The 23,518-nt window shown below is 46.9% G+C and overlaps 1 pseudogene; it reads right to left on the bottom strand.

Moving 5' to 3' along the window:
- Positions 1 to 23,518, bottom strand: part of LOC141918790 (hydrocephalus-inducing protein homolog) — an 80,834-nt pseudogene that overhangs the window by 45,437 nt on the left and 11,879 nt on the right.

The following is a 23,518-nucleotide window of genomic DNA, read 5'->3' as shown; positions in this document are numbered from 1 at the left end:
CTGAATGTGAACCTGATTGTTCCATAAATAATGGAATTAATGGAAATCAAAAGGTTGATAATGCTGGACAATACAGAAGGGGAGAGACTCATGCAGTAGCCCACTTATATTCAGTCCTAGAGAAAACTGCGTAACATTAACACAGCCATTCAGGAAAGGTTTCCACTCAAGAGTTGAGGCCACACTACACTTTATGTCCGTATGTCACTACATGGAGTACCAGGACTCAGCGCTGTGGGCAGCCGGACTTCTGGACCTCACCTTAACGCACTTCAGGAGCTCAAGAGCAGGCTAAGCTAGTTGTGGAGACACAGTCCGACTGAAAAGCAGCAGGAGCCCTGGGACACACTCCAAAACCAGCTCTGACACACCGCAGCGTGCTCTTAATGCTCAGCTGATCAGCTCCCACTCTCTACAATATTCCCACCACTCTGACACAACCTCTTGGTCACATCATGCTGCTGTCAGCTATAGTGGTGTGAAACTGCAGCTGTGCCAACATTGGTGGCTCTCAGACTTATATGGGATATAGGAGTAACTGAGAAGAGAAGATGATCCCCTTCCTTGAAAAAAAAAAAAAATAGTTTCACCTATTTTAAAAGGAAGAAGAGGTTGAGATTATCCTAGGATTTACTCCAAGATGAAAAGGGATTTTGCATTGCTCGGACAGTGGCCATTCTTCATCTCAGACCATGCAAATACTCAGAACCAGGGCTCTGGCTGATTGAAGGATATGGCGTTTTGCTTGCATAAACAGAAAAAGCAAAAAAATTTCTGTACCTATGTGCAATGAAACTCAAAAAGTCCGTTTAAACCTGCCAGCCTTGTGTCCAGGCTCACAGATGACACTGGAAGGGAGATTCAGCCATGGTATCCATCCAGGTTATATGAAGAGATTGATATGTCTGTGATCAAACTTGGGTTGAATTTGGCCTCCTTCAGAGGACCATTTCATTTCTCAGGTCAATATGTGAACTGAGAGTGCTCTGATATCCTTTGTTAATCCCCATACGCTACGTGTAAGCTGTGTCCTTACTCATAATTATCGATAGCTCTCAGCAGTGTAAGGACACTTATGAAGTGCCCTTAATTTATAGCCCTTGCAGCAGAGCTCAGCTTTAGGCAGCCTCTCGCTCTGTCAGGAGCCCACAGAAATGCTTTTTGCAACAAGCTCTCACAGCCTCACTAGAAACCTGGTGTTTTCTCTCGGCACATCAAGCCAGCTGATGCAGGGACCTGCCAAGTGACCTCAGCCAGGGAGGAGAAGGAAGGGAGCTATCGCTTACCAGAGGCTCAAGGGTGAACACATCGTCAGAGAAAAGCATGGAGTCTCCTTGCGCCTTTGCCCGCTGGTCCTGGAAGGGGCGGGAGAGAAGGGAACGGCGTTCTTGGAGAGCGGGCTCCACCTTGCACTCCCTCAGACAACGATCCATCTCGTCCTCTTTCTGCCTCTGCAGCCTGCAGCCACGGGGAGAGACAAACCAAGCAGATAATTTAATAAGCAACATATTTGCAGAGACTCGTGTGAGCGCAGGGGCAGCAAAGCGCTCGGGGAGGAACAGCAGCAGCTCAGCAAGGGGCTGACCCCAAGCTGCGGGGTCCCACACGGATCAGATTATCACTTGCTGTTCGCGGGCACGGCACGTAGTTTTACTCCATGCTTACAAGCTCAGCAGAGGTTTCTGAAAGCCAGCAGCCCTCGAGAGCCTCCCGGCTCAAAGTCTCTGCCACAACTGATGGAGAATCCACCAACAACCCCAACTGGCTTTTCCTACCACAGAGCTGCTTGGGGGAGGCAGATCAAGATGAAGGAGCACCCACTGCAGGGCTTCACTGGCAAGGGGAGACGCAGCTGGGTTTCAGCTGCAGGCTACTGGCATCACTCTTTTCTTCCCCTTCGGACCTGCAGGGATAAGCAAGCTAAATGTGCTCTCTGTGCCCTATACCGCCTTCCACCAGAGGATCCCAGAGCACTGTAAAAGCAAACCAATGAATTCAGGCATCGCATCACTTTGGTGAAACCAATGGCTTTACATGCATGGAAATAGAGGCCCTGAGAGGGGAAGGGCGTTGCCTAGCATCACCCACTAAAGAAGTCTGGACCAGCGTCTCTGAATCCAAACCCTTACATGTAGCCTTGAACCACCTTATCTTTTTCCTCTTTTTGGCCACCTCTGTAGGGCTTTGACGCAGTTAATCTCTCCCTTACTTGGTAGCTGTAGCAGAAATTATTCTAGTGTTTAAAGATCACAACCAAGAGATAAGGGAGCACAGCTACAGAGCAGTTGCTTCCTAGCTGGCATATCACTGTCCCCTCTGCACGCTCCAGTCCCTGGCCATGAAGAACCAGCAGGTGACAACTCTGGGGGGATGAGTGGAAGGCTCCACGTCTAGCAGATCGAGGCAACGTAGTATAAACAGGATAGCAATCATCACTCAGCTAAGTTCAAATAAAGTTCAAAAGGAAATACGGTCATGGACGTAACTAGCTGTACACAGACAGAGCCTCGGGCAAAGGCTGGCACCAGCGCCAAAACCACTTGCTTTGGCTCGCTCCCCCTGGAGTGCAGTGGGAAATGTTTCTCCATGGCTGACCTACAGCACTGCACGTGAGGAGGGCTTCCAGCCACCGGGGAGCAACCCTCAACTCAACCTCCATCAACGGACAATAATTCCACCATTACATCCCAGAAAGTCCTGCAGGAGGGAGACAGAGCAAACCCCTGGATAGACCTTCTAATGATCCAGGTCTTTTGGGGTCACAGCCCAGAGCAGGGTCCTGCACTGCCTCCTCTCATGGAAAATGCCCTCTCTGCTCTGAGATCTCAAAAGCTTCTCTGACAGCAGGACAGTGGCCTTGGAGCTATGACCATCCCTGAGATTGCAAGTAGGAGGGAAAAAACATCCTGATCAGACTCTAGGACATAATCTGGCACGAGATCAAATGTAATTGGAAAAGAATCAGGTTGAAGTGAACTGGGGGGAAACCTGGTTGCCTCTGAGGGGAAAGAGGATCACTCAGGGTCCAATCTGAGACAGGCAGGCGAGAAGAGAGCGGTAAAGGAATGGTCCAGGCAAGTGCCCAGAGAAGGTAATGAGATTTTCTTTTAACGCACTGAGCTTGCATGGAAGTCACACACTGTGTAATTAAAAATAGAGAACGGAGGAAAACTAGTTTTGGCCTTCAAGGCATTTTTGACCTAATTACGTTGATCTTTATTGGCTCAGAAGCCCTTAAAAAGTGCTCCAGTTTAAGGCAGTTTCCTGATCAGCTATGAGCTAACTCCTATACACCTACATTCATGCAAGTCTGAAAAGTCCCACAAGGATTCCCTTAATCACCCAAACTTTTAAGTGTCATTTCCAGTTCATCCCCCCGCGCTATAAGTGTTTCTCTGCTGCCTGAAAGGGGAATTTCAAAGCTTCACCACAGGCACCCTTTGAAGAACCTGCCCCATCTCTCAGCACCATGAAGACACAGGCTGCTGCACCCCAAATGCGCTCTGTCCTGTGCTGCCCTACCTTCCCTGCAGAACCCTTCACCTCCGAATTCTCCCCAGTCTCTGAGGAAGGGTAGAAATACCTCGTTGTGCTGGAAACCGGGACAGTGCAAGGCAATTCAACATCCTACAGCAGGATGGCCTCAACTTGCTGGGCCAACGAAGCACTTTACCTGCACATTACTGGAGAAGGAGCCTGCCACCTTATCAAAGCTGGAGTGGAAGAAGCTGCAGTGAATATCATAACAGTTATGCTACCTGTAGCTATGTTAAGTGCTGCTACTCAGTGCAGTCCCAGGTAACAAGTGCTGACACTTTCCTCAGCCTCACAGACCCTCCATAGCCAGGGGCCTCTGGACCTCAGTGGTTTGGTGCTCCCACAAAGCAAATTTGCTCTCTGAGGAAATCCAGTCATTGCAATCAGCCTTTTCTCCCCAAAACACCATCCTCAGCTGGAGTATGGATGGAGCTGGAATGGGAGGCACTGAGCTCCATTACCCTAAAGCCCAGGGACACGTAACCTGATGCCGTAGATGGTTTACTTGTCCTAAACCATTCAATGCACCAACACCCCTTGAGGCCATACGTTAGTTTTACCCTTGGGCAGTGTATCTTACTGAAATGAATCTTTCAAACAAACCTCAGCTTCTGATAATCTTCCTCTTCCTGAGTAACAAAAGCCTTCCACTGGAAGTGGACTATGATTTCACTCCGATTGTGGATGACCACAGATCTGTGGTTTGACAGCGTGAGGTAAGTCTTCTCAACTGTCAGGGAGCTCCTGGCCAGCCCGATGTTGACATCTACAGCTGCTCCATAAAGGCTTGTGTGAATATCTTCACCCGGAAAAAAGCATAGGGCAATCTTTGCTCATCTCACTTGCTGGTCGAAGTACGAGGAACAAAGCAAGCCACCAGTAACAGAAGAAATTGTTACAGCTTTTACCTATATTAGCAGTTCCACAGATCAGCACATTTATCACATCCTGACAGATGCCCGTCTACAGAATGAGGATGTCCTGGGCATCACCGTCAGCACCTTATTTCTGGGTGTGTTTGTAGAGATTTATCCCCAAGGTCACAGTATTTACAGTGAGATTTTTCAGATGTGCTCAGGTGGCCTTTGGGTTGCCATCCCACTCAAGTCACAGGGAATTCTGCATCCAAGTCATTCGGGTGACTCTGAGGAGTCCCACCTCAGTCAGGGCTTGCCCAGTGTTGTGTCTCTCCTGATCCCTTGTTGCTGACAAGCAAAGATGCCTGGGGGCACGTGAGCAGGAAATGGAGGTTTGGAGGAACAACTGACAGCCCAAGGCAGGATGGGACACAGAAGAGAGCTTCACTGTGTTGCAGAAGCAGTGCCCTCACTTGCTGTGGGTTTTGAAGACATGTCAAAACGAGACTGGTGGGGCACGGCCCACCCCAACCTGCCCATTACAGTCCTGCAAGCCCATTTCCTCAGCCGGGACCATGTTGCTTATGCCTGAGTCTGCAAGTCTACGCTGCGTCTTCCCAAGCCATTCAATGACCAGAGCGAGGGCATCTTTGCTTTCCACCTCAGACCCAGCTGAAGAGGAGAGTGTCCCGGGCTGTGCACATCAACTGACTAACGACTGGAGCCTTGCTGGAGTACCTGCCAGCACGTCACCCTCCCGAACAGACTCCCACCAAAGGCTCCCTCATTTCCAGAGCTTTCAAACCTTCCTTCTTCCCAGCCAAGTAACTCCTGGGAGTCAAATGAGCTCAAACTTCAGTACCAAGCCCACTCTTCCTCTTGCAGGCAAGTGTTCCCCAGGTGAGATGCAAACAGCAAACATCAGACATGCTCTCTAGAAACGGCATTTCGGTGGAGTGGTGCTTAAAGGCTCAGAGCCAGCCCCAATGGACAAGTGCAGCAACCCGGCCATAGCCTGGAGAGCATCCCTCTGCAAAGGCAGAGCCTCCTCCTCACTGCACAGGTCACAGCAAGGCAGCCAGAGAACAGACCTGCCTTTAAACGGCTACCGTGCAACAACACAGGGAGAGAGCTGGATGTGCGCTGGGTGGACTCCTGAAATCCTAAGCCAGACACAACACGGCAGAATCACACTGATTCCAGGGAAAAAAAAAAAAAAAAAAGGAGCCCCCTCTTTTGGGGGGGCACTGGGGAATGAAGCAAGACTCACCCTTAAAACAGTAGATCTCTAGAGTCATTCACTCATCTCCACACACAGAGAATTCAGTCTTCATGCCTGTATAGCCTCAATTTCTCTGCTCTTAAGGGAGTCTGGAGTGGTAGGGATTTGTGGCCAGAGATGAGTTACATTGCGAGGACAGCAGCAATGTTTACAATGACTGGGCAATCTGCTTTCTATAATGGACAACTTGGCATACAAAAATAACTGATGTTCAGGAGGGTTACAGAGGTGGGTATGCTTTATAAGCATTGCCTCTCCCTCCACTGAATCCTTGGCATATATTGGCAAACAAAGGAGCCAGGAGCCAAGAAATGGGAGACATGCACAGTGCTTCGAGCTCAGGTTTATGGAAACACGAGCCAGCGCTCTACAACAATCAAGATGACAAACTACTGCAAAATAAACACCACGAAAACTATCATCGTCTCACTGTCTAAACCCATGGCCACATGCGTCTTGAAATACTGGGTATAGTTCTGATCTCAAAAAACAAGCTGAATCATTTGAAGCTAAATAGAGAAGGGCAGAAGGAACAATTAAAAGTATGAAGCAGCTTTTATAAGAAGATTGAATAGGACTCCTCATCCTAGAAATCATATGGGAGATAGATGGGAGAGACTTGTAAAAGCATGAATGGCCTGGGAAACATGAATAAGGAAAAACTGGTCACTATTTGTCATAAAACAGGAACCTGAGGGCCTGAAATAATGTTATTAGTCAGAAATTACACAAAAGTGGTAGCACTTTTCCAGGGAGTATTCCTTCCTTTGGAACACACTGCCACAGGAGGCTGTAGAGGCTAACAGCTGTAAATCCAGAGAGCAACTGGACAAATTCTTTGAAGATAAAGCCATCAGAAGCTATTAAGCAGTGATGAGAATAAAGCCTCCAGCACAGAAAAATGCTAACTCTAGAGCCCATGAGGGAGAAAGCATATGCACTGCCTGTTTCTACACAATTTGCTAAACATCCCCTATTGCTGCTCTCCCCGGGGAGGAGCTGGGGACGCAGCCACCCTTGCGGTCCTGGCTGCAGGCACCGAGGACTCTTCTGAAGGCTGGACGGTTTGCTGGAGCACCTTCTACCACAGAGAGCATTCGGCATCGTTCTGAATACATAAACCCACAAATCTCTGGGTCCAGGAGAGCGTGCACAGCTGCCAGCGAGTCAGGAGGAGCCACGGATCTGTCTGCCAGGCCAATGAGCTGACACAGAGAGCGGACCTGCCAGGGTCGGCCACGGGCGGCTGCAGGCTTCATGTCTTGGGTCTCAAATTAGATGTGACATTTCATTTAAGACTCTTGGCTCTTTAATATATAAGTTTTTTAAAAAAACCCCTCTGTACTGTAACAGCGACATAGCACTAGGTATTTCACTTGACAGGGTAATGTCCATGGCGTGTGGTTTGGGATGCTTGGCTGCCATGAAAGCGCATTTACTGAATCTAGATGTGTCTGCCCTATCGTTATTTACACAACATGATCTTATTACAGGCTGTCAACTCTCTCATCCTTACATGCTTTTGATACATTTCCTACAGGTGGCAGGACACAGCTTTTTCTCTGCAACCTGAACAAAGCAATGCCTGAACTTGAAATTAAAAGCTAGACTTTTTATAGAGCAGTAGAGCAGATGCTTTGGGTTGTGCACTCCTGAGCGATGCTCTTTGACACAGCAGAAACACCACTGTGTTTTATCCCAGCATCCCTCTGCGTGACTACGGACACAGGTATCTGAGCACACCATGATAACTTTTCACTATCTTGAAGTGAGAAATATAGCATTGGGTCATCCTCTGTGGGGCTCCTGTTGTGCAGGGAAACAGACAAAGAGAGAATTTACAGAACAGCTAAAACATCTTTCTGAACCATTCCCAGGCTACAACAAAGCTCAGAGCATCCTCGTCATTACTGTGGCCACAGTTATTGCTGTAACAGTCAGAGTCCCCAGTGTGGCCCCGGCCTCGGCAAAACACCCACTGAGCCCACGCAGCACAGTGCAAGAAGAGGGTCTCTACCCCAGAGGCCCTGCAAGGAGCCGTAAGACAACAGATGGGGATGAAAAGGGAGGTGGAAAGCAGTGACCAGCCAGCAGTGCTCCACAGGACAGGCTGCAGGCTCTTCAGACAGCTCTCCTGCACGTTAAGTTATCTCCTCTGCAGTCAGGCTCTCGCTGTGCCTCCTTCTGTGACCGAGCACCCACAGCATTCCCCATCACCCCCTCTGCACTGTGCTTAGGAAGAACTGTTTGCCTCCTTCCAGGATGAAATACTCTGGCACAGGAATATCTGGGAGCCAGCACGGAGGCTTCGTCCTGCCCAGCATGAAGGAGCTTCGCAGAATGTATTGAAAAGGACGATGAAACCGTCGGATGATGAAAGACCACTGCCGCATACCCAGGATGCCACGGGCTATTTTTAACCATTATTGCTACTACAGTAACGATACGCTGGGGTACCTGACTGGCTGAAACGTTGCTTTTGGCCATGGGGAAAATAGTGCAGGAACTTTCATTCTGATTGCCTGGCAAAGACATGCCCAATAGACCACGTAATAAATCAGTCACCCTTCAAGCTGCTCTTCTGCTTCTCAGCAGATGCTGATCGATCCACAAGGAAAGGAGGCTAATGAATGGTCAGTTCTGCCCTGAAACACATCCACCGGTAATGACACTTCAGAACATGTCAGTGATTTCCACTGATGATAGAGTAGACAAGCTGCGGTCAAGGATGACCTGCAAAGAGATGAAAACCACATTCTTCCAGAAATCTTTCATGTGCTAAAAATGGGGTATGCAGCGTCACACAGAAGTCTGTTTCTGTGCATGCCTGAGGATGAACAAAACAGCCAGAAGGAGATTTTTAACTTCCAAGTGACCCTCCTAGTACATATATCCCAGTCTGTGCTCACGCAGTCAACTCCATGGGTTGCTGGAGCAGGCTTTTTGTTCGGAGAGGTGTTATGGAGTTGTGGAGCTACAAAGCTGTGCAAAGAAACCTCAAGCAAATGAAGCACAAATTTAATTCCCCTTCATCTACCCTCAAAGTGACAGATCATCTCTCTTGAAACACAAGGCCCTGGAGAGGGGCCATACTCTGCAAGGAGCAGAACGACCTTATCAAAAACAGTATAAGAAAAATTCATTATTACAAGCAGTTCTAGAAGAGGGGAACAAAGACAGGAAACAGTTGTTACCTATTAGCTGTTTTGACAGAAACGAACACTTTGGAGACCAACTAGACTCACCCATCAATCTAAGTGATTTGAACTATAAAAGCATATAACCAATCAGTTGTATAAAGTATTAGTTACCAATCCTCGGTCTGTTGCAGTGCTGCTACTATTAAGATGCAAAGACAACATATAATTGCACAAACTCCTATTTGCACTTCTTTTGCCTACAATATACGACTTCCTCCACTCACTTTGAAGCAGATGTACAAGAACATACAAGTTTGACAGAAACCATCCACACTGCTGGGAATTCTCACAAGCGAAGGAAAAAAAGCACAACGTGCACTCACCACCTATGACAGGCAGAAAGAAAAATCCCTTTGCAAAGGTTTTAAATGCCTGATAGACCAAGGAAAATCTAGAGAAGCCTCTTGTACAGCATTCTGGCTTACACTTTAGGATAACACGGGAAACAAGATCTTCTTTAAAAACTGTAATAATGTAAGAATACTGTAAGTTTCTAACCATCTGCCAGCACTAAACACAAATAAACAAGAATTACATCGGTTAGTGCACTACAGTGAAGCTTTGGATTCAAAAGGGGCTGCTGCTTAGGAAGTGGAAGATTTCCCCACCTCTTAGCACTTGTAAGCAGCTACTATAAATCTGCCTGGTGTGGAAGGAATGGAGAAGTGCATGAAGATGAACAACTGCAGGCTGGAGTGGCAGTGGCACACAGCGGTGGCCGTCAGAAGCTCACGGTCTGTTGCCATGAATTTAGCTCAACAGTAACTTAACGCTGCTCACGGCAATGTCAGAGTCCCTGTAAACACTGGCACAAGACTAAGATTAAAACCAGAAAATGGTTTCGGTTCCCACCCTGGTATCCTGCACAATACAGGGACGACTCAAGTATGCAATGAGGTAGGGAGTTTGCTCAGACAAGTACTGAGCCTCCTCCATTCTGGCTGAAGTCAGTGCAAATTGAGAACACTCAGCAACTTGTTTGAGTGATCTCAGGAATGGAAAATGCAGCACAACAAGGGCTAAACCTCAGTTAAACCCTGCTGCCTGTCCACATGCCTCAGTGGATTTACAAAGGAGAAAAAAGAGAAAGGAAAAGGCTTGATCTAGAGACTACATCAATAGGATTTTCATTTCATTTTCAAACAAGTTCCTGGAAGCCACCGATTGCAATGCCAGCCTTGCAAGACAGATGACAAGAGCCTTGGTTGAAAGGGGGTTCTTAAAGGAAAGAGAACAGAGCTCTGCAAAGGTGGTTGTTTTCTCCAAAGCCTACACAAAACCACAGATGACTATCACAGCAAGGCAGTGCTTTTCTCGGATGCTTTATCCTTGTGGGTAGCTGAGATGTTCAGATGTGCTGGCACGTCCATGCTACAGTTGCTTATTCAACCTCAAACAGCAGTAAACAACCAGGGCTGGGATTTCATGAGTTTCCTGCATGTGTACAGTGACCACTAACACACCGCCAAGCCCTTGCATGGGTGGCCTCATTTACCAAAGTAAGCCGGTTCAGCCAAACCCAGCACCAATTTTACCCGAAGAGAGGGATTCAGCATCCCGACATGTTTACATTCCCAGCTGGAGTATGAGCTGGGATTTTTCACACCAGACCCATGTACATGGGGGAAATGGAGGAGTTTGGACATATAAAGCAGTGAAGGTCAAATTTTCATTGTAAATCATTATGCTCTTAGCAGCAAAGACATTTTCTTCACACTCACCTGTAAAGTTTGTAGCAACACAACTACCACCACATAGACAGTCTATCTAGGGGACAACACCTGTACTCCTAACCAGGACAGTCTAAAGGACACACAATTCTAATCAACCAAACAGCAGGCAAAGGGAAGAGCTCCATGTTTGCTTAAGCAATGCTAGGGACAGATTTGACTCAAGTTCAGCAAAAACTAAACCCACGCACCATGCACCTGATCCTGCGTCAGTCACACTAACAACAGTGTGATTCACTGAGAACTACTGCCACTTGTGAGCAAGTCAATACAGACACACAGTAAAGCAAGGAAAATGCCTCCCAACACCCTACACTGATATTTTGCTCTTAGTGCCTCTGTTTCCTAAGAAACAGTCTGTTGGTGGCTCTGAAAGAGCAACCCAGCTGCTTTTGTATGCGAGTCACAGGGAGTCTGACTTAGCACAGGACAAATCAGCCAGGGCTCGCCCCGCCAGGTTGGGTAACATTGTCTGCTGCTCTGCACTACACCTGCAACAAGCAGCTTTTAAGACTGATTAAATGTTTCGGTTTCACTTCAGCAATTAATCTCAGCAGCCTTTTACTTATTTGTATGCTTCAAAGCTTGAGAGATAATCCCTTAATTATTCCTTGCTCTCCTTCTCAGTCTGTGGTTTATTGAAAAATAACTGCAGCGCTGTACTGACAGGCAGGAACGAATCCCGGCTTCATCTCCCAGGTGGCTGCACCATGTTCCGGGGAGGTTGCCTATTCCAGAGCCAGCAGATAGTTTGGTCCCTGTGGCCTATCCATGAAAATCACTTTTTCAAAGATTAACCATGGAGGAATCAGGTGTTTCAGTAAGAACAAGACTCAGGTTTTCAAAGCAAGCTGTGAAGATCCTGGCCCTGGATTCTTCACTTGGACTTTTCATTTCACATGGTATAAACCCCACAGCCCTAACCTCTAGGGTAGTTAGCCCTGATCTAACTCAGAAGAAGATCTATCCCTCTGAAGTTTATCCTATAGGTTCCCTATATGCATACAAATGAGGCACCTTTTGTCCTTCTCTATCTGAAATTTCAGTAGTTCTGTCAAGACAGTGTTACCCAAACCAATGAGCTTCTCTGAGTGAGCATAAACCATTCTCTGTGAATGTGTCATTGACTGAAAAATATTAAACAAAGCTGTGATAACTCAGAAGCCTACAAAGAGCATTTGGAAGATACAGGAGCATTTCTAGAACTTCTACAAACTCAAGACAATAAAATGCTCGTTGCTGGGCTAAAGCATCACAGCAGCACCTAGGTGAGGACATCACACTTCCCAGGACCAAAGTTCAGGAATAGGGACAAAACAAACCTCTCTTTCAGGCAAGAGAAAAGGCACACCAAATGCATTCAGGCAACTGCGGAAGTGTCTCGACCGGCATCACAAGATACCTCTGCTGAACCAAGGCAGACAGAGCCATTTTAACATCACACCTTTTCTTGAGTTTTTCCCACTTACTCTTAAAGTGACTTACAAAGCTGACAGCATTTCTGTGGCCTGAGCTTGGCTTCTCGTACCCTAGTATAAATTTTATACCTATCTTGGGAGGCAGCGAGCACTCCCTGCCAAACCCCAAGAGCCCTCAAGTCCTGGCTGCTTCAGTCCTGATGCTGTGAAGTGTGGGATGTAGGTGGGTAGAGGGCATCATAAAAAAAGGGTCTGTGGCAAGACAACGGAGAAGCAGTACAGGGGACAGAGGTGTGTAAGAGACGGGGGCATTTAGAGAGAGTCCGACAGAGACATGCATTCCCCACGTTACACTTCAAACAGAGCATTGTCTAGGAATAAAACTTCACACCTGCATGTGCGCACTGCAATGGAGAATCAAGGTTCCTCCTTCCTCCACTCAGCAACTCCCAGCAAAACAGCCTGCCAAAAATCTCATTCCTGCTTGAGGGGATCCACTTTAACAACCCCCTGAACACCAACTATTTGTCACTTTTTCCCTGAGGTAAAGGACAGGGGAGGCACACCCAGAGAGGGAATTAAGGTGGCTGCAGCAATGGGAAATGATGGCAGATGACTGTCACGGGGGCGTGCTGGGTGGAGAACACCATGCTGACACCAGGGATGGACCAGCACACAGCCACACAGGACACACAGAACAGACTCAGCCTTTGTCCGTTATCTGCTCCCTTCTAAACACTGAAACGTGCAGAGGTTTTGAAAGAAAAGCTTTCAGAAGTAGTTTGCAAAGCAAGTTTAACATTATTCTGCTTAGAAAGGGCTCTGTTCTGAAGGATGCAGAGAGCGTGCACCACGCAGTGCCCAGCACTTACCTGTGTCATAGTGAACTACCAGGGAACTGGAATGATCCCCAGTCTTCAGCGGGTGAAACTCCACTGTTACTTGCATGGCATCGCCAATCCCAAGAGTTCCAATGGACGGCTTGACAGAGAAGGGGCTGCAACGCAGAGAAAGAGACACATCAGGGCTACTGTGGGCGATTCGGGGACTACACTCCTTTTGCAGTCTACTCCACTTCAGCTCACTTGTGCAAGCAAAAAGCAAACAAGCCACAGTCAGTAAAAAACCCCAGAACATAGAGGATCAGAAATGGCTCTACTGACTCTCACTTCTGAAGAGATCCAGCTCTCCGAACATCCTGTGGTGTCAAACGACCTCATCTCCCCCATACTCTGCATCCCCTTCTCTGCAGGGAGGCTCAGGAGTCCGACCACTAGTAATACAGACAGAGGATGGGTTTTGAGGAGCACAGAGATGGTGAGAGCTATCTGCCTGCACAACTTGACACTGACTTCCTCAGGAATCTGTCTTTTTCTGCCACCTATAAACTCCACCTCAAGAGATGCAAATGTCAGGGCATTACTTGTCCCAGTGAGACTGCAGCCTAGGAATCAGACAGGGAGAATAAGTGTCCCTCTGGAAGACCAGAGAATAATTATGGTTTAATTTGCAGAATTCACTTTTTTACCTTGAAAACATCCTAGTTTAGCCTAAGAAAGGGCATGTTTTATCGGCATTACAACGAAAGCTGCTCTAAGAAAAGGAACAATCAGAAAAAGCTGAATAAGTGCAAATGCAGATTAGAGCAATACAATGACACGGAAACAAGACACGGAAGGGGGATCCCATTTACATCCTGAACCATTAAACCCCTGGCTACATGAAGTGCCATTACCAGGAGCACATCAAGGTGAGTTTAACAGGAGGTTTTCTGTGTATTCACAAGCACTGCAATCTGGGACTCTGGGTTGTAATCCAAGCTCAATAACTGTTTGCTTGGCCCACCAGGCAAATTCTGTGCAATGCATTGAAAATAATTATGAAAATGTGTTGGGGTACTTTGAATTTAATATGAGCAATTGTTATTTGTCACCAGGTAAATGGCTCTTGGCTGACAGACACAAAACTCAGTGCTTTAATGCAAAGGGACAAGTCAGGTGAAACATGCTTCTGCAGCTGGGGTTCATGGCTCTTCTACAGCCCCACTTAGAAAACAAAAGTTATTTGGTTTAGTGCTTTGCTGGTGGTCAATTTGTCACCTTAAAAACATGTTCTGGAGAGTTTTACCATGATTAGAGAATGCAACACACACAAAAATATTGAGAACAACTGGAGCCATGCGCAAGCTGAACTTTGCTCATGTAAGTAGTGACAGCTGATGAAATTGCTGGAGTTTCTGCTCATTAAGGAGATATCGCTGCAATTAGGGGCCTGACCTGTTCCCATTACAACCAGCGAGAACATTGCCACCGAAGCACGGGGCCTGCAATGTTTGTGTGCTGGACCTGAGACTCTGGAGAGAGAGGAGGAAAGACAAGGCACCACCAGCCTCAGAACTAGGCTGTTCTACACGGTCCTGAATCCGCACTGATGGTTATGGCAGGACTGCTGCAGGTCTCTGCCAGGGCTTGGGTGGGACCATTGCCTGGTGTGGGAAAGGCAGAGATTTTGTTTGTTTCCTTTTTTTTTTTTTTTTTTTTTTCAGAAATGTTGCCAGAACAGAAAAGCTGCTAGTTAAGGGGGATCCCGGGCAACACTTCAGCACTACCTCCCATCCCATCACCTTCCTACTCCTTCCCCATGGCTACATACTCCTGCCCTCAGATGGATGGGATAGGATGGGAATAACACTCCTGAAGATATCTTCATCTTTTCAAATTGTCAGAAGAAGAGGATCCAACCAAGTTCAGGACTCAATTCTCAGGACTGAGAAACGGAGCACAAATCAGACACTGCATGTCCTACATCCCACCCCATGCTGTACCCACAAGACAACTCTCTTACTGCTGTAGCAGGAGCTCGTTATTCCTCACATGGACCTGGTTCTCCAAGACACAAGGATGAAAGCTCCATGGTTAAATTTAACTCCCCTGAATTTCAGTCACCGTCACTAAGCTGTTGCCTGTAGCCTACAGATAAGAAGAGATGCCAAGGAGACACCCCTGACACATTGTCATAGCCAAATGAAAACCACTGCTGAGAGATGACGCTAGTGATTTAGACGTTGGCTTTTTATCCATTAAGTGTGACCTGTTCTTTAGGATAATTGTCATCCTGTTAGATCTACCCTTCTAATGAATCACTACTGCTCCTGAAAGACACAAAAGATAAGGTTTGGAGGTTTTTTAATAGCTCATTTTCTTCTGACATGCTTTTTAACTATGTCCGTTTGTAGGTTTGCTTTGTTGTACGACATCTAAACTTTCACAAGTCCAGATCTCCCAATGGCACCTTGCAGTCCCCAGCTTGTATAAACTTATCTAGCCACACCAAATTAGGAGAGACCTGCACATCAGCACTTGCCGATATCTTGCCTGTTATTGCCCTTCAGAAAGAAAGCAACACTAGATTTGTAAGCAATTTCATAAGGATATATTTTGGCATTTACATCTTGCTTACTTTCACCATCTTGACAGCTGGGCATCCCATGATGATACCAAAGGCCAAATACTCCTGACAGAATTGAGGAACACAACTGACAAGTGAACAAAGCTGGCAGTTCTGTGGCCCAGGCCCTCAAACCACCATGCCGCCTGTTCTCCTGCAACCACACCTTTGGCACATGCAGTGTGCAAGGAGGCTGCAATACACTTCAAGTGCCGTGGCATCTTTATCTTCTGCAGCCAACCTTTCTTTGGTCTATTGGTGCACTATAAAATCATTTGAGTTTGGGACAATTGATTTCATTACAAGCTACCTCCAAACCCAAGGAAGACAGTAACATTACCGGAGATTGAATTGCCTCTTCTGTCCACTAAGATCTATTGCAGGTAAAAAAACAAAGGTCGTTTAATCTTCACATATATTATTTTTAGTAATGGTATAACAGCCAAAGTCAAGCAGTATAGCCATTCCAGTAAACCCAGTCTGCTACAGTCAAAGCATCCAAGACTCCATCTCCGTGCTGAGAAATCCTGTGTGGAGTCAGCATCTCGCAAGCTCTGTATTTCCCTCTTTCACTGCACCTAGGCTCTATTTTTCATGTCCTTGGATGGTCTTTGCACGTCCTATGGTAACTGGCCAATCTCACGCCTCCACGTAGCGTATGGGTACTACAGGGAGGGATGCAAGGGGGCTCGAGGCACTGTGCCTCGCAGGATCATTTCCTGAGCTTTCAGAGCTTGCTGGGGACATTCCTAAATGGATCTTATCTCGGACTGATCCCCTCTAGTCCCATAGCATGGCATAGCACAACGTCGGCAATGTCAGGAAAAGGCAGTGCTGCACTGAGATCTGCTTCCAGACACCATTTTCAACTCGAATGTACTGGAATGACATTTATCTCTGTGAATGTCATGGAGCAGAAACTCATTATCCTGCCTTAACAATGAGACAACAGGAAGAGACTTTCTCTATTTATACTATTATTAATTTTTATTACCATGCTATGCAGTTAAGAGCTGGGTATGGACATGCAGAGGGAGGAGAGGCACAAAGCCAGACTGCATAACAGGGAGTGCTTTGGTGGTTTTCTCCCTTCATGAAAAAGTGGTCAAAATGCAGCCATGCTTCTGGTAGAAACTATGGCAAGGGAGAGCTCCAAACAGGGAACAGCAGAAGGATGCTGAATTGGCCCCATGGCTTCACTTAAGAGCTCTTCCCTGGAGGGAAATGCACAACAGAAAACATCAAAGCCTTTAGATAAATGAGTAACAGGCAGGGAACATCATCATGAAGTGACCAGATGCAAGAGCTGAGCTCTCAGTACTGAGGGGAAAGGTTAGGATTGGAGATGGGCTGAAAAATGCACTGAAGGTGAAGGCAAACAGGTTATGCTTGGTGCCACAGAGAAGGAAATCCAGAGAAAAGCTACAAGGAAACATGATATGAGCAGCACGATGGACTAGGAAATGGTGGCATCTGCAGCTGACTTGTGAATGGGCAAGAGCCTGAATATGCTCAGGCCAGAACACAAGTTTAAATTGTTTAGATAGAGAATAAAGGATACAGAGGTCACCTGATGGATCTAAGCTTACACAGATCTCTCACTCCCTTCTACGCCACTAATCATCCTCCTCCTCCTCTCACATGCAAGCATGTGTTTTTAAATACTCTTTTAAGAGTATTTAAAAAGAAATCTGAATGAAAGTCAGGGCAACTTAATTAGAATAAAATGCTACTTATAGTCAAAGATTTAAATCATCTGTTTGAAATGTCAAAGTGGCTTTCAAAAGTTCACAATGAAATGGAAGAGATGGCAGATGTCATCAGCTGACAAAGGAAATCATACCAGCTTTCCATCCCTGTACACATCCAATCCAGTTGTTCAGAATATTTTTTTGTGTAGTTTGAAATAAAACGTTTGCAATGCTTCCCATTTCTTTATTGCAAATCAGGACTGAAATATTTAATTGCTGAAGTTCAGAAACTCTTAAAATCCATATCAAGCAGGATTCGACATGTGCTGTATCACTCAATAGAAGAGTTGGAGAGTACATTGCAAAAAGATGCTAGACTTCACTGAGTATTTATTTTGGTGGCAACAACTAGATCTGGAGATCCCAGAGGAAAACTGTGCAGTGATTTACAAGTTCCTGCCTACGTGTTTCCACAGGGAAAAGAAGCAGCCTCCTTAAATAGCATCCTAGAAGCCTGCTTAAATAGCCTTGACAGGCTTTGGTGGAAGCTCCTCTTAAACCCTCACGTTTCACAAGAGAGAAGTAAAGAGTAGCCTTTTGAGCCCTGTTTTCCTGGAGAAGAAGCTGAAGCAACTCAGGTGCACCAAGTCAGAGCGCTGGTCTTTGCTGCATTCTTGACCTCAGCTCCTACACCAAGACCTCCATGACCAAGCAACTCACCACGAATTACCAGCCAACTGAACCACTTTCCCTGCAGCTGCATCACCCTCTCCCATTCAGCAAACTGGGAAACGAGTGACTCTCTTCTGAGACCAAAAGGAGCAGGACAGGCTGTTCACAACACAACTCATGTCAGGCGTTTGATTCGGGACCATCGGAACACCACGTGCCTGCAGCCTCCCAGAGCGTGGGTGTCTTTGGCCGACACTGGTATGTAACCGTTTCAGAAGGTACTCAGGATCAGGAGGTTGCAAGCTGGATCCTTACAGATTCGAGCACTCTCCAGGAAATCTGGGAGAGAGAAAGCTCTAGAAGAAAAGGCCCCCAACTCATGCACCAGACACTTGCTGCATCTTTTGCCTGTGCCCTCATTAGCATGCCGCTTTGGGGCTGTGGTGCAGTTCTGAAGCCAGTGTCTGCGCATCTCCACCTAAAAGCTCATTCTACTTAATATTTGGTCCCAGGGACCAGACCAAACCTACTGGAAAACAAAGTTCCTGGACCACACAGTGTTCTTGTCAGGGCCTCAATACCAATTACTTTGATCTACGATATCTAATGGCACTTGCAAATAAAGACACAGCTGCTGGTAAATTCTTAAATGTCTCTCTCACCAGCTCACAGCTTGCCCATTTCTTAACACTGCATTTGGTCTACAGGAACTGAGCTCCTAGAGCTGTCGCCTGCCACGCAGCATCTTACACAGCCCACGGGCAGCCAGGTTGCCTTCCTTCGTTTGCTCTTTCAATCTAACAGAATCACTCTTGCAAGATGCTGTGTCAGAGACACCACTGCAGTACAAAACCTCGCTGCAGCATGCAGAGTTTTATCAAAGGTTGCATCATGCGTTTGGTTTTGTTTTTTTTTTTTCTTTTCGTCTAGGTTGGAAAAGACCTTGAAGATCATCCAGTCCAACCATTAACCTAACACTGACAGTTCCCAACTACACCATATCCCTCAGCGCTATGTCAACCCGACTCTTGAACACCTCCAGGGATGGGGACTCCACCACTGCCCTGGGCAGCCCATTCCAACGCCTAACACACTTAAAACACTATAAGCAACAGCAAACCCCATGTGTCCTGCCCGTTTCCAGCTACGGCTGCAATACAGCAGCTCAGATGCTCTGGTTCCTTGTTGTTACTGTTTACCAACCACGTTATCATGCAACAGTGTTTTACACAAAGAAGACGAGTTCCTTTACCTCTCAGTGCTGATGCGGTAGCGAGCCTCCCGGTTACCGATGTTGCGAACCAGCAGAGTTTTCTGGGAGCTGTACTTGACTGGACAGACGGAGAAGTTCAGCTGGTCAGGGAAGTCCAGGATAGCTCGGGCACCTATAGCTCAGATTGGCACAATAAACTTTTCCCTTTCTGTGATGCAGGTGAGCTGGTAGAAATAATCCTGCAGGGAAAGAAACAATCTCAGCACAGTGCATTCAGTACCATCCCACGGCAGAAGAAAAACTGCTGTTTTCTATGACTCTAACAGTAGCATCCAGCAATGTCAAAGTACTTTTTACCTTAGCGACCTTTCATTCCTGCAGCATGACTTGAACAGGGCTGTTAACTTGCAAAGAAGAACCAATCCCACTGATTCCCTTGCTTTCACAGCAAGCTGGCAGAACCAGACAAAATTATCTGATACTTTGATTCAGAGGCACCAAAATAGAGCAATTTCATGTAAGGGATTCCTGTAGTAACAAGAACCCGCTTCGATCACCACCGCAGATGATCAAAGGCTCCACTAAGCACCCAGCTGTGCCACAGCACTAACTCCAATCCCAGCAACGCAGTGACCTCACTGACACTGACCAGGGGATGCTCAGGTGCATTTTCAAAAGGACTTTGCCACAGGCACAACCAACACGCAGTCTTTGGTGAAATATTTAACAAGCTGGACACGGGAATTGTTTTAATCTCAGGTGAGCGTAGGGTAAGTGTGTATTTCCCACCCCTTCCCAGAGCATTATAGGGACAAGGCTGGGGACACACTCCCTTAAAAAGCTATCTGATCTATCTCCCCACCCCAGAACTGGCTCAGCTCTACACCCAAATTATTCTTGCAAGATGTCTGACAAGTACTTAAAAGCACTAACAATTCCACCCCTGCGCTCAGCAGCCTATTCCAGCTCTACCCTAGACTTAAGAGTTCTTCCTGTGTCTAATCTCAGTTTCCCCTTCCAGCTCACCTAGCCTCAGGGGACGTGGGAAATAGCTTTGCTTCCTCTCTGCTGCAGGGTTGATGCCTTGTTAGCATGCCTACCTGAGGCAGGTGGTAGCAGGAGCTGCAGATGGGAGACACTGGGACAGCCCTGCCAGAGCAAACTCAACTGTGCTACTCCCCGGCATTGGCTTGATCACAAAAGAGACAGACAGTTCCCCCAGCTGTCTGGCGTTTAGCAGTAGGAAGGCAAATCAAATCACCCAAATCATTTCACTGTAGGGAGGAGCAGATCCATCTCCAGATGGACGGTGTGCCATCGCAGGGCTGCAAGTATCCTCTTGCCCCCGCTGAAATCACTGGTAAAACTGTTGCAGTAGGGCCAGGAGCCATTACCTCCAGCAGCTCTCTTATCCATGAGTTGATGGAACCTCTGCATCTTATCACTCGCTTGCTGTCCTGATCTTTTTTCCTCGGTGCTTTGAAGCCGTCTGATATTTTTATCATTGTTGAAGCAGCAAGCAGATAATTTGATTTAGGAATTGCACACAACAAACTCTTAACCAGAACAGATTCAGATTCCTCTGTGCTTGGGATTTCCTGCTCTCCCACACCCGCCCCCTCCAAGCCTGGAAGGGACCTAAGGCAGCCAGAGGAGGCACAGACACAGAGCTACTGCTTTAACACAACAACTAACACCCAGCGCTACCCACCAGCTGGGGTTTAAGGTTGCTGTAACAGATGTTGTCACAGCCAAGATGTAAAAAGAATAAAGAAGGATCTTCTTCCCTAGACATATCAAATATTAACACTGGACCTTGCAGAAGGGCTTTTGCTTCTCGTATTTGGAAGGTAAAATATCAGGAAGGGAACCGCAGCAAACGTCCTACAGAACTGAGTATCACATTTCAGGAGAGTGTTTCATCTTCAGCAAGTCTTTCTGAATTAGCAATTTTGTACTCAATCCTGCAGCCTAAACCATCTAAAATAAAAGGGATGGGCAGCCCATGGGAATTTAAAGCACCTACTATCTGAGTACCCCACCCTGCCATTTTCCTACTGTTCCACATGCATCTTCCCTCGCGAACGCTCAAGGAAGCGCAGGGAGGGAAAGCACAGCCCGTCAGTCCCTGCTGCAGCAGCTAACAGCATCCTGCAGTGCCAAGAGGGGACCAGCTGCAGACTGCCCGACCACAGCCTGGAGCAGACCCCACAGCAGTCTGTGGGCTATAACCAGTGCGTAAAAACCACGATGACTTCAGACATAATGTTCCGCTGTCTCGCTACCGTGTCCAACACCCTAGGCATTAAGGTGACTCTAGTTTTCAAAGGTGGCGGTCCCCACTCTGATCAGGCTCACTTTGGGTCTTCCAAATAACAGGTCACTTTTAAACAGATCTCTGTATCTACCGTTAGTGGAGCAAACCCATAATCACACAGCACTGGACAGATACCAGAAACCAACACCTTGGGAGGCCGCCCCACCACAGACGGAAGTCTCTCTTATCTCTGAAACCAGCAGACATGACATTAAATGTTCCATCACTGAAGGATAAAAATGGCCTGAAACATATAAGAGACTCCAGCCTATGAGAGCATAATCTTCACCATGGGGAAAGAGTTTCCCCCCGTTCTAGATCCAGGGCAACCCCACTGGTGTGGAGCAGTTTGCTAACAACTGGCTACGTGAGAAAGGGCATAGCACCGAGGAACTGCTGACAACGGCGACGTGATGGGAAAATACCGAAAAGTATCAAAGAAGAACAAAGAACAGAAGCAAGACTATGTACAAGGCCTTGCAGAAATCATAAGGGGAGGGATTGGTATTTAACCTTAGCAACCAATGTATCTAACCTTAGCAACCTATAAGGAGCTCGCTTTTGCAATATGTATGAACTGATTATTGTAGATATAAAAGGAGTGTGAGTACTAATAAAGTTGAGCCTTTGTGCATTAAATGATGGCTGGGCTCCCTCTGCGTTCTTTCAACAAGTGGTGACCCCAACATGATACGTGCCAAAGGACGTATAAGGCGCCACGAAGGATAAAGACCAGTGAAGGTGGTTCAGGTCCTTAAGCAGCGAGGACGGCGAAAGGCGACTGAAATAAGAGAAAAGGCCCGCGCCCTGGGTGTCATAAAAGGTGAACCCTGCTGATATGTGCTGCCGAGACCTGGAAAGGCTGCAACGGAAAAATTCAGGTATGGACAGGCAAGCAGCATATGATTTATTTGCATCCTGGCTGACACAACGCCGGGTTGAGGGAATAGATGTAAAAAAGGATCTTCAGGGGCTTTTAGCTTATGGGGTAGAGCAAGGTTGTTTTATTAATCCACATACAGTTCATGAGTTATCGGAATGGCGAAAATTTGGAGATAAGTTATGGGAATTAACATTGAACGATGATAAGACAGCAAAAAAGTTGGGAAAGTTATGGAGGATGGTTCATAATGAATTGCTAAGGTATCAGGCGGAAAAAAGAGCTGCACAGGGCGCAGTTGCGGCAAAAGAGAAAAACACCAGATATGGGGAGGAGGAAACTAGGTGGCCATTGCCGCCTATGTTTCGTGAGCTTGTTTTACCACCTTTACGTTCCGAAGAGACGGGACAGGAAAGCTCAGAACGAGTTCTCCCTACCGCTCCCCCCGCCCCCGCCCTGAGTAGCCCTGACGCGTCCAGCCACACTGTGACGCCGGAAAGCGAGAATTCTACTCCTGGCTCAGAAGATGGGCTGGGGATAGAGATCGCTAAAGAAAGGTGTCGGGCTTGGAATGCATTGGCACGAGAGGGGTTAGAAAAAGGGGATGAGGCGATGACTCAGATGGCGACAGCAATGGCTTTTCCAGTTCAGTTTCAGCTGAACCCAGCTGGTGGAATAAATGCTACTGTTACGGCATTAGATTGGAAGCTTTTGTCACAATTGCGCTCTACAGTGAGTTCTTATGGTGTTACTGGTGAACCGGTTCGTCAAATGTTAGATTATCTCTGGAGCACTCAACTTCTTTTGCCTGCAGATTGTCGGGGTATAGCAAAGTTAATTTTCTCTCCTAGTCAGTTGTTGTTGTTTAATGCGCATTGGCAAGCGAGAGTATTAGAATCGGTAGCGATACAGCGGCAAGCAGGAGATCCATTACAAGGGATTACAATGGATGAATTAATGGGGTTAGGACCTTATGCTAGAGTAGAAGCTCAAGCACTGCTCGGTCCGGATAAAGTGAGAGAGGCAATGAGGTTAGTGAGAGAAGCCATAGAGCAAGTGAAAGAGCCAGGCGGAGTTCCAATGTATATGGGAATTAAGCAAGGGAGAGAAGAAACTTTGGGCAGTTTTGTGGATAAGTTGGTAAATGCAATTGAAAGAGCAAGAGTACCTATCTACATGCAGGGTGCTCTCTTAAAACAATGTATTTTGCAAAATGGCAATCCTGCTACAAAGAGTTTATTGAATACATTAGGGGCAAATTGGACTGTAGAGGA

Source organism: Strix aluco, chromosome Z (assembly GCF_031877795.1).
Source record: "Strix aluco isolate bStrAlu1 chromosome Z, bStrAlu1.hap1, whole genome shotgun sequence".
NCBI lineage: Eukaryota > Metazoa > Chordata > Aves > Strigiformes > Strigidae > Strix > Strix aluco.
Note: the sequence above shows the minus strand (reverse complement) of the source record. Positions and strands in the feature narration are given on the sequence as shown.